This window comes from Phyllobates terribilis, unplaced genomic scaffold (genome assembly GCF_046119375.1).
Source record: "Phyllobates terribilis strain yellow unplaced genomic scaffold, ASM4611937v1 Scaffold_292__1_contigs__length_2399606, whole genome shotgun sequence".
Lineage (NCBI taxonomy): Eukaryota > Metazoa > Chordata > Amphibia > Anura > Dendrobatidae > Phyllobates > Phyllobates terribilis.
Window position 1 is genome coordinate 1,014,666 of NW_027363052.1, and position 10,756 is coordinate 1,025,421.

The 10,756-nt window shown below is 48.6% G+C and overlaps 1 protein-coding gene across 1 annotated transcript in view; it reads right to left on the bottom strand.

Moving 5' to 3' along the window:
* Window positions 1-9,870, bottom strand: part of LOC141220411 (gastrula zinc finger protein XlCGF66.1-like) — a 39,555-nt gene extending 29,685 nt beyond the window's left edge. The window contains exon 1 of the mRNA XM_073666336.1: window positions 9,779-9,870. The gene's annotated coding sequence lies outside the window, so the exon portion shown is untranslated. The remainder of the gene's footprint in view (window positions 1-9,778) is intronic.
* Window positions 9,871-10,756: the final 886 nt, after the last annotated feature.

Consider the following 10,756-nt stretch of genomic DNA (forward strand, 5'->3'; position numbering starts at 1 on the left):
ACACCTCCTCCTCCATGCTTCACGGTGGGAACCAGGCATGTAGAGTCCATCCGTTCACCTTTTCTGCGTCGCACAAAGACACGGTGGTTGGAACCAAAGATCTCAAATTTGGACTCATCAGACCAAAGGTCAGATTTCCACTGGTCTAATGTCCATTCCTTGTGTTCTTTAGCCCAAACAAGTCTCGTCTGCTTGTTGCCTGTCCTTAGCAGTGGTTTCCTAGCAGCTATTTTACCATGAAGGCCAGCTGCACAAAGTCTCCTCTTAACAGTTGTTGAAGAGATGTGTCTGCTGCTAGAACTCTGTGTGGCATTGACCTGGTCTCTAATCTGAGCTGCTGTTAACCTGCGATTTCTGAGGCTGGTGACTTGGATAAACTTATTCTCAGAAGCAGAGGTGACTCTTGCTCTTCCTTTCCTGGGGCGGTCCTCATGTGAGCCAGTTTCTTTGTAGCGCTTGATGGTTTTTGCAACTGCACTTGGGGACACTTTCAAAGTTTTCCCAATTTTTCGCACTGATTGACCTTCATTTCTTAAAGTAATGATGGACACTCGTTTTTCTTTACTTAGCTGCTTTTTTCTTGCCATAATACAAATTCTAACAGTCTATTCAGTAGGACTATCAGCTGTGTATCCACCAGACTTCTGCACAACACAACTGATGCTCCCAACCCCATTTATAAGGCAAGAAATCCCACTTATTAAACCTGACAGGGCACACCTGTGAAGTGAAAACCATTTCCGGTGACTACTTCTTGAAGCACATCAAGACAATGCCAAGAGTGTGCAAAGCAGTCATCAAAGCAAAAGGTGGCTACTTTGAAGAACCTAAAATATAAGACATATTTTCAGTTGTTTCACCCTTTTTTGTTAAGTATATAATTCCACATGTGGTAATTCATATTTTTGATGCCTTCAGTGTGAATGTACAATTTTCATAGTCAAGAAAATACAGAAAAATCTTTAAATGAGAAGAAGGTGTGTCCAAACTTTTGGTCTGTACTGTATATATCTGTAATAAATATAATATATAATATAAAATATATAATATAAAAAATATAATAATAGAGAAGTCCACAATGACAATGTGCAAAATAATGTGCAAACAGTGCAAAAGTGCAGGTATAATACTACTTGATGTCACAAAGTGACAAGTGCTATGATTTCACACATAAACTTTTCATATTTATATTTATTTTTATATACATAATTTTTTTCATTCTCTTATTATTTCTTCATTACCAATTTGGGGTATGTGCAATTTTTATTGTCATTAATACACACAGCTGTGCACTTTCATTTTTTTTTCATTTTTAGCACGTGTCACTTTGTGGTAACAATTTTAAACTATCTATTCAACTCTTTCAATTAATTGTTTTTCTTTTTTGTATTTTTTATTATTTATTTTTTATTTTTATCGTTTATTTTTAGCTTTCTTTATCATAGCACTTGTCACTTTGTGACATCAAGTAGTATTATACCTGCACTTTTGCACTGTTTGCACATTGTCATTGTGGACTTCTCTATTATTATATTTTTTATATTATTATATATTTTTTTATTTTTTTCTTCTTAATCATATTGCATATCACTTTATGGCATTATATTTATTACAGATATACAAGTATACTTTTTGCACAAGTGACTGAACATGTACTGTGCCCATTGATCTATTTTCTCATCTATATACAAATTGCACATTATCACTTTAGGGGTGTATTACTGTTTATACATTCCTTTTTTCATTTTCATCTATTCCTTTGCCATTCATTTTTCACCATTTTCTTCACCTCCACTTACACCCACTCACACCACACTGTCTTTTCTCTTCTTTTATCTATATGCGTTCCAACTGTGGAGCGCACATTAACTCCGCCCACTTTAATGACGCTATATGCGTCTGTGGCTCCCTGCTACGCATTGGTGCCACAGATCCCAGAGGGGTGCATTGACGGATTTCTCCACAAGAGCCCCTCAGAGCATAAACACACCTCCATCCTACCACATCAGACCACCAGAGGGAGCCCGGATAGGGTTATATATATATACGGAGGGTGGAGTTAGGCAGGCAGTCTGCTAGAGTACAGAGCTAAGTACAGATCCTAGTCAGACTCAGTGAGTCGAGTTCATCTAGTGAAAGAGTCTAGAGTGTAGCTCAGTGAACTCAGTAAGCTCAGGATAGTGAGCTTAAGGTGTGCCGACGCCATAAGAGCGGTGAAGAAGCAGTTAGCCTGCTGCTGTGTGTAGCCTAGTGAGGGCCCTGAGTAGGCCGAAGGCTAGTGGAGTGAGCAACATAGGGGGCAGAGGAGCTGTACCAGCTCACCCCAAAAGCATCTACCGGACACCGGGTCCGCGTCTACAGGGCCCTATATCCCCTGTAAAGACAACTGGAACCCCTGGGAGACTTCAGGTCCCAGGATCACCCAAGAGCTGATACATACCAGAGCCAGAAGTCACGGAGGCCCCGCAAGCAGGGAGAGTGATCTCCAACCAAAGGCCCTACCACAAGATCAGCCAGTGCAGGACAGAAACCAAGTTAGGCCTAGCTCCAAGCAGGTCAGAGACTTACTAAACAAAGACAAGAAACAGGAGGCCCTACACCCGCTCACTGGGGAGAGTCCTGATTTGCACCCCTCACCCTACAGTGCTCCGGAACGTGCCTGAATTAACACCAGTAAAAGGTACTGAAGTGACTATCGTGTGTGTCCCTGTTCTTACTCTGACCCGGCTGGGTCCCCTCTGTCCTGCATCCCTGCACCCACGCTGCCCTGAGGCCCTGCTCCACCTGTGGGGAGCCATACCACCCAAGCTGCTTAACACCGGCCTCAGAGGACTGCTGCAGCGCTGGTGATCCTCACCAGGAACCACAGGTGGTGTCACGAACTTTCATTATCCCCTTTTGAAGAGTGACCCCAGGGTACAGGCCTGGGAAGCGACTACCGCGACATCCCCCAAGTCCATGCATTAAGGCCCGGGTGCCGAGTCATCCCCATCCCCTGGGCTCGTCACGTCATTTCCGCTTCTGCGTTCCAGGGTGACACGCACGCCGACACCGCCTTCTCCATATGCCCTGCGCTCTTTGGAGCCGCAGCTCACCATGGGGAGGCGGCGTTTGGCTTATTCAACATGGCGCCATACTCAAACACATGAGACTCATCAGGTATTTATTATGCACATTCATGATTGGCCCAATTCTTGTTAAATATCTCCTGTCTATTCTCTGACATCATATCATCGTTAAAGCCTCTGGCGAAACGCGCGTTGGATCTGGTCACTTGGGTCAGTATTGGCTATCTTACTTTCTCCATACATAGATTTGCTTTATATCACCTTTTCAATGACCGTGTAACTATGTTTTTGTCTCTTTAGACTTTACAATCAGCACTATGCACTTTAGCCTGTAATTTATTTAGGGACCCTGTTGCACATTTATGTCTTGTTCTGGTTTATGATTGATTGATTTCTGTATGAACATAATGTAATAGCTACTACCCCTTTGTGACTTTTCTGTTGTGTTACTTTTCCCATACACACATAAATATAAATATATATATATTGTGACAGTGTCACTGGTTTTATATGTGAGGGGAGGTATGTGTCACTCAGGATGCTCTCCTGTGTGAACTAAGACCTACTTTATTTTTCTGCCAGCATGTTATATGCTGGTAGATTTACTCTGTTAAAGGGTGTGCGGTTTTATGGGAATGGCAAAGAGGACGGGACGCCATTCCCCCTACCTCCCCTCAGGGTGTGGCTGAGCAATGTGTAAAAGCTCAGTCCTGTTTTTTTTTTCCTGTGAAGTGTGGTCTGGAGAGCTAAGTCTCCAGACAGTATTGTGGAAGCTGCAGAGCTTGTTACCTGTGCAGTTTATGCTACCGAGAGCGGGCGGAACCCGCTCAACTATGGACTGAGCTATACTTTGTTTTGTTTTTCCGTTTAACCCAGAGGGGTCTTGTTTATTTTTTCTGCGAAACCCTGCAAGAGTTTATGCCAGACAATAAACCAGCAGAAAGGTAACCTTAGAACGTGTGTCCTGAGTCTGCCTCCTGGAGAGCCGAGCAAATCGTCTTACCACAGTTGGTGTGAGAGTGCGTGCAGGATTCCAGGAACACGTGTACCTGCCACAAAGACCGGTGGATGTCCTGGGTGAAGGCTGCCAGCCAGCCAGAGAAGTCCAGCAGCATGGAGGAGCTCGTTAAGCACCTGGTCCAGGCCCAGCAGAGCATGCAGCAGCAACACCTACAGGCCCAGCAGAGCATGTAGCAGCAGCACCAGGAGATGACCAAACTGTTGCTTCAGCAAATCCAGTTGCAGCAAAAGTCGCAGCAGCAGCACCAGCAGGAGGCGCAACAGCAGATACAGCTTTTGGCGGACGCCATCCAGAGCAGGGCGGCCGCCCCACCCCCAGGGCCGACTGATGATTCTCAGGTCAGGAAGGCGGTAAGGCGGGCCATGCAGAAGATGACCCCTGGGGATGATGTAGAAGCATTTCTGACTGTTTTTGAGAGGGTGGCTGATCGGGAGAGACTTCCACCAGCACAGTGGGCAGAGGTTCTGGCGCCATATTTATCGGGTGAACCCCAGAAGGTGTATTTTGACTTGGCGCTGCAAGATGCTAAGGAGTATCCCAAACTAAAGATAGAGATCTTAGCACGTCTGGGAGTAAATATGGCGGTGAGAGCCCAACGAGTTCATCACTGGGCGTATGCTAGCGACAAACCCCCTCGCTCGCAGATGTTTGACCTCCTGCACCTGGTTCAGAAGTGGCTACAACCGGAGTCCTCCACTCCGGCCCAGATGGTTGAGCGGGTGGTGATTGACAGATTCATGCATTCCCTTCCCAAGCCAGTACAGACCTGGGTTGCCCAGGGTGATCCCCAGAACGCAGATGACTTCATCAGCCTGGTAGTGAGGCACCAGGTAGGCGAGAGATCTCTTGGGAAACCGGATGCAGTCACTTCTCCCTACTGGGATACCGAAAGGGGGGCGGGTTCACCACGGAAGGAGTCTAGAGCCACCACTGGGGGGGCGTCCCACTCCCACTGAAGGTGCCGTTAGAACAGTTGGTAAAGATATAGTTTGCTGGTGGTGTCACAACCCTGGACATGTAGCCGCCAGGTGTCAAATATCCCCTGAGCCCATGGACTGCAGCCTAGGCAGGCGGGTCTCCTATTATGTCTATCCAGCCTGTAGCGTGGACTGTCGACCCGGTGAGGGGCCGCAGGCGTGTGCAGTGTCCATTAATGGAGTAAAAGTGCTTGGGCTGTTGGACTCCGGGAGTCTGGTGACCTTGATCAGAGCATCCCTTCCCCACCAGTTGATCCCTTCCAAAACCCTGGGCGTTCGGTGCATCCATGGTGACGCCAAAAACTATCCCGTGGCCACAGTAACAGTGGGGACAGACTGTGGTGCCCAGTCCCATGAAGTCGGGGTAGTAAAGGACCTGATACATCCCGTCATATTGGGCCGTGATTTTTCCTTATTCTGGGACTTGTGGGGGAAGGGAACTGGACTAAGTAGCATGGGGAAAAGCCAGGTCCTTGAAGAAGAACCCCAGACGAAGTCTCAGATGGAGGAGTTCCCACTGTGCGTCCTTGTCGGTGATGAGGGTGAGATGGTGACCGAGGAGGCCGACCTCCCTGCGTTAGATATGTCCAGAGAGATCTTTTGGACTGCTCAAGTTCGAGACCTGACCTTAAAAGGGGCGTTCCTACCAGGTTACTGTATGTAATGGCGTTGCCCAAGAGCCGGGGGCCGACACCAGATTCCCCCACTTTGCAGTGCAGGGGGAGTTGCTATATCGGGTGGCCAAACTGAGGGGCGGTGAGATAGTGGAACAGCTGTTAGTGCCGGGGCCATACAGACGGCGGGTGCTACATATGGCCCATTCACATGTTCTGCGGGGACACCTAGGGGTCGAGAAAACTCAGGAGAGGATATTGAGAAGGTTTTATTGGCCAGGGTGTTATCGAAAAGTTCAAAACTATTGTAGGTCCTGCCCCACCTGCCAAATAACCGCTCCCTCCTCCCACTTCCGTAGCCCCTTAGTCCCACTACCTGTGATAGAGGTTACCTTTGAGAGGATTGCCATGGACCTCGTGGGCCCCTTAGTTAAATCAGCTCGGGGCCACCAATATATCCTGGTCGTCATGGACTATGCGACTCGGTATCCGGAAGCGGTTCCCCTAAGGAACATGTCCAGTAAAAGTATAGCCCGAGAGCTGGTCCATATTTTTGCTCGGACAGGTCTACCAAAAGAGATTCTGACAGACCAAGGAACCCCCTTCATGAGCAAGGTGATGAAGGAGCTTTGCAGAGTCCTTCAGATAACTCAGCTTCGGACCTCGGTTTATCATCCACAGATGGCTGGCCTAGTAGAACGCTTCAACAAGACCTTAAAGGCGATGCTCAAGAAGGTTGTTGAAATGGATGGGCGAGACTGGGACTACCTGCTCCCATTTCTGCTTTTCTCGGTCAGAGAAGTTCCTCAAGCCTCCACTGGCTTCTCTCCATTTGAGCTCCTATATGGGCGGCATCCAAGAGGTCTCCTACACATCGCCAAGGAAACTTGGGAGGCTGAAGTCACACCACACCGGAGTATCATCGAACATGTCGCCCAGTTACAGGGGAGAATGTCAAAGGTGATGCCCATCGTGAAGGAACATCTCCTCCAGGCGCAGGAAGCCCAGGCGAGGGTCTATAACCGGTTGGCGAGACTAAGACAGTTCCAGCCCGGGGACCGTGTTTTGGTGCTGATCCCTACCGTCGAGAGCAAGTTCCTCGCCAAATGGCAAGGTCCATACGAGGTGGTGGAGAAAGTCAGCGAGGTTAATTATAAAGTCCACCAGCCTGGCCGAAGAAAGCCGCATCAAATATATCATGTAAATTTGCTCAAGCCGTGGCGGGACCGTGAACCTGTGGAAACTCCTTGCCTGGGAGCCGCACCAGAAGGCAAGGTGGAGGAGGTCACTATTGCAGAGACTCTATCACCGGCCCAGAAGCAACAGTGTCGAGAATTACTACAGCGGAATCGGGAGCTGTTCTCAGAGTTGCCGGGGCATACTCAAGTGGTAGAGCATGATGTGCTGACAGAGCCGCACGTACGAGTGAATCTGAAGCCGTATCGGATTCCAGAAGGACGCCGGGAGGTGATCTCGGCCGAGGTGAAGAGGATGTTAGACCTCGGAGTAATAGAGGAGTCAAAGAGTGGGTGGTTGAGCCCAATCGTCCTCGTGCCGAAACCCAATGGAGAGTGGAGGTTTTGTAATGACTACTGCCGACTGAATGAGGTATCCAAGTGTGACGCGTACCCGATGCCCCGTGTCGACAAACTCATCGAGAGGCTTGGACCGGCGAGGTACATCACCACTCTTGACCTGACGAAGGGCTACTGGCAGATCCCCATGTCCCAAATGGCTAAGGAGAAGACGGCTTTCTCAACACCTGATGGGTGTTTTCAATACACGCAGATGCCATTCGGACTACAGGGGGCCCCAGCCACTTTCCAGGGGGCTATGGATCGGATCCTAGCCCCACATAAGAAGTATGCCGCAGCCTACCTCGACGACATTGTGGTCTTTAGCCCAGACTGGGCTAGTCACCTACCTAAACTACAGGCCGTTCTGGACGCGCTAAGGAAGGCAGGATTTACCATAAATCCGAGAAAGTGTGCCATCGGAAAGGAGGAGGCCAAGTACCTGGGCTATGTTGTTGGGAGAGGCGAAATAAAGCCGCAAATCAAGAAAGTGGAGGCAATTCAAACCTGGCCGCAACCACTCTCGAAGAAGCAGGTGAGAGCATTCCTGGGAATGGTGGGATACTACCGGAGGTTTATCCCGAATTTCGCTATGATTGCCGCGCCACTAACGAATCTTCTAAAAGGCACCAAATCAATCATGGTGAAATGGACGGAAGAAACGGAGACCGCGTTTCAACAGTTGAAGCTAACACTGTGCAAGCAGCCGGTCCTGGTCTTCAAGAAAGAATTTGTAGTCCAGAGGGACGCTTCAGAGGTTGGTCTAGGGGCTGTACTCTCCCAAGAGATAAATGGGGAAGAACATCCCATTCTCTATCTAAGCCGAAAGCTGTCCTCCTGCGAGAAGAACTACGCCATAGTAGAGAAAGAGTGTTTAGCCATAAAATGGGCCGTGGATACACTGAAATATTACCTACTAGGCCGGAAGTTTAAATTAGTATCAGACCATGCCCCGTTGAGATGGTTGAGGGAGAAGAGGGGTAAAAATGCCAGGGTAACTAGATGGTTCCTAGGACTTCAAGAGTTTAACTTTCACGTGGAGCATAGGCCCGGGAAGTTACATGGGAATGCAGATGCCCTCTCTAGGATTCCCTGCCTTGTGTCAGAAGGTGCCCAAACCCCCGGCTTTGGGCAGAGGGGGGGAATATGTGACAGTGTCACTGGTTTTATATGTGAGGGGAGGTATGTGTCACTCAGGATGCTCTCCTGTGTGAACTAAGACCTACTTTATTTTTCTGCCAGCATGTTATATGCTGGTAGATTTACTCTGTTAAAGGGTGTGCGGTTTTATGGGAATGGCAAAGAGGGCGGGACACCATTCCCCCTACCTCCCCTCAGGGTGTGGCTAAGCAATGTGTAAAAGCTCAGTCCTGTTTTTTTTCCCTGTGAAGTGTGGTCTGGAGAGGGAAGTCTCCAGACAGTATTGTGGAAGCTGCAGAGCTTGTTACCTATGCAGTTTATGCTACCGAGATCGGGCGGAACCCGCTCAACTATGGATGGAGCTATACTTTGTTTTGTTTTTCCATTTAACCCAGAGGGGTCTTGTTTATTTTTTCTGCGAAACCCTGCACGAGTTTATGCCAGACAATAAACCAGCAGAAAGGTAACCTTAGAACGTGTGTCCTGAGTCTGCCTCCTGGAGAGCTGAGCGAGTCGTCTTGCCACAGTATATATATATTTTATTGTCTTTATCAATAAATGTTATATTTTATACTGCCCTAGTTCCTGTGTCACATATGTAGGTTATTATAGTTGCAGATACATGAACGTCTGATTATAGCACTATACTGACTTTGAGTAATTATCCAATAACTAGTGATCAGCTAATGATCTTTGGATAAGGGGTTAACCGAGCACGCTCAAGTATAACTGAGTATCTTTGGCGTGCTCGTATATCATGTTCGAGTCCCTGTGTCTGCATGATTTGCAGTTGTTAGACAGCCTCAACACATGCAGGGATTCCCTGTTTATTGGGGAATCCTCACGTGTTGAAGCTGTTTAACAGCCGCAAATCATGCAGACACAGGGACTCGAACACAGTATACGAGCACTCCGATGATACTCAGTTATGCTCGAGTGCGCTCTGTTAACCCCTTATCCGAGCACGTTCCCTCATCACTACCGATAACAAGATGCGGCCGGACAATCGCAGTAATGCCAGTAGAAAACATGGCTACAGCACTAGTGTATGGCAGGCAATGCCCGAATGTATATTGGCCGTATAACAGACACAAGACATATGGGGCGCGGTCTAGAACTCCCCCGATACTCGTAATGGAGAGATAATCACCAGTATCTACATTACTGTGCTGGAGCTAGGAGATGAATAATGGCGTTGTGTGAGGACTTCTCTGGGCTTCTGTCCTTCATCCTGCAGTCGTCTGAATGGATCTAATGTGGACGGGAACCAGCTAAGCCGCATTCTGTCCACAGCTGTTACCTCACTGTTCACACCACACAGAGACCCCAAAAGAGTCTCCGTGCTGAAGGGGTTAATGCCCAGTAATGGGGAATCTCCACATACCTCCACCTGCAGAGCCGCCACCACACATATGACTGTTCTGTGCACACAGGACCTGTGATGAGGTCACAGGAGGGGAGGAGTCAGGGGTCACATGATCAGGGGCCTCAGTGGCTGCAGGACTCTGCTGTGCTGGTTGTCATGGTGCTGGATGAAGTTGTCTACTAGATAGATAAAGTGTCTCTCCATAACCAGGATTACACAGTAGTGAAGAAGACCTCTAGTGGGCGCTGTCAGGACCCTGTGTCTGAGGAATGGGGAATACCCCTGAGCCCAATCACAGGGCCTCCACCTCACCCCCTGATACATGAGGACATCAATGACCAGAAGATCCTAGAACTCACCTACAAGATGATTGAGCTGCTGACTGGAGAGGTGACACTGCTGGGAATGCTGGGACATTATACAGTAACGCTATGAAGGGATCGGGGGGGTGACGGTATCATTGTATGTGTCAGGTTCCTATAAGGTGTCAGGATGTCGCCGTCTATTTCTCCATGGAGGAGTGGGAGTATTTAGAAAGACACAAAGATCTGTACAAGGACGTCATGATGGAGGTTCCCCAGCCCCTCACATCACCAGGTAATAGACAGGACTAAATACACACGGCCTATAATTATCTGTATGTAAAAAATGAATTCAGTCTGTTATGCACACGCCCGGACTGACTGGCGTGTGCGTGATTAGTGATCCCACTGTACCATGAACCGAAGAGTGCCTGGAGGGGCATAACTAAGTATCAACCCGATCCGACCAAGGTCGCACGGCGGCTCAGTCGACTCCGTGCACCAGTGAGGAACCGAGCAGAGGGACCAGGTGCTACTCCAGGTCAGACCCCGGACACAGCTGTTGACCCACACTGGGGAATGCAGGAACAGGCAGGTTAGGCTGACATGCAGATAGGTGGGTATTGGCAGGCACGGCTGGTATGCAGACAGGTGGGTACTGGCAAGCACGGCTGGTATGCAGACAGGTGGGTAC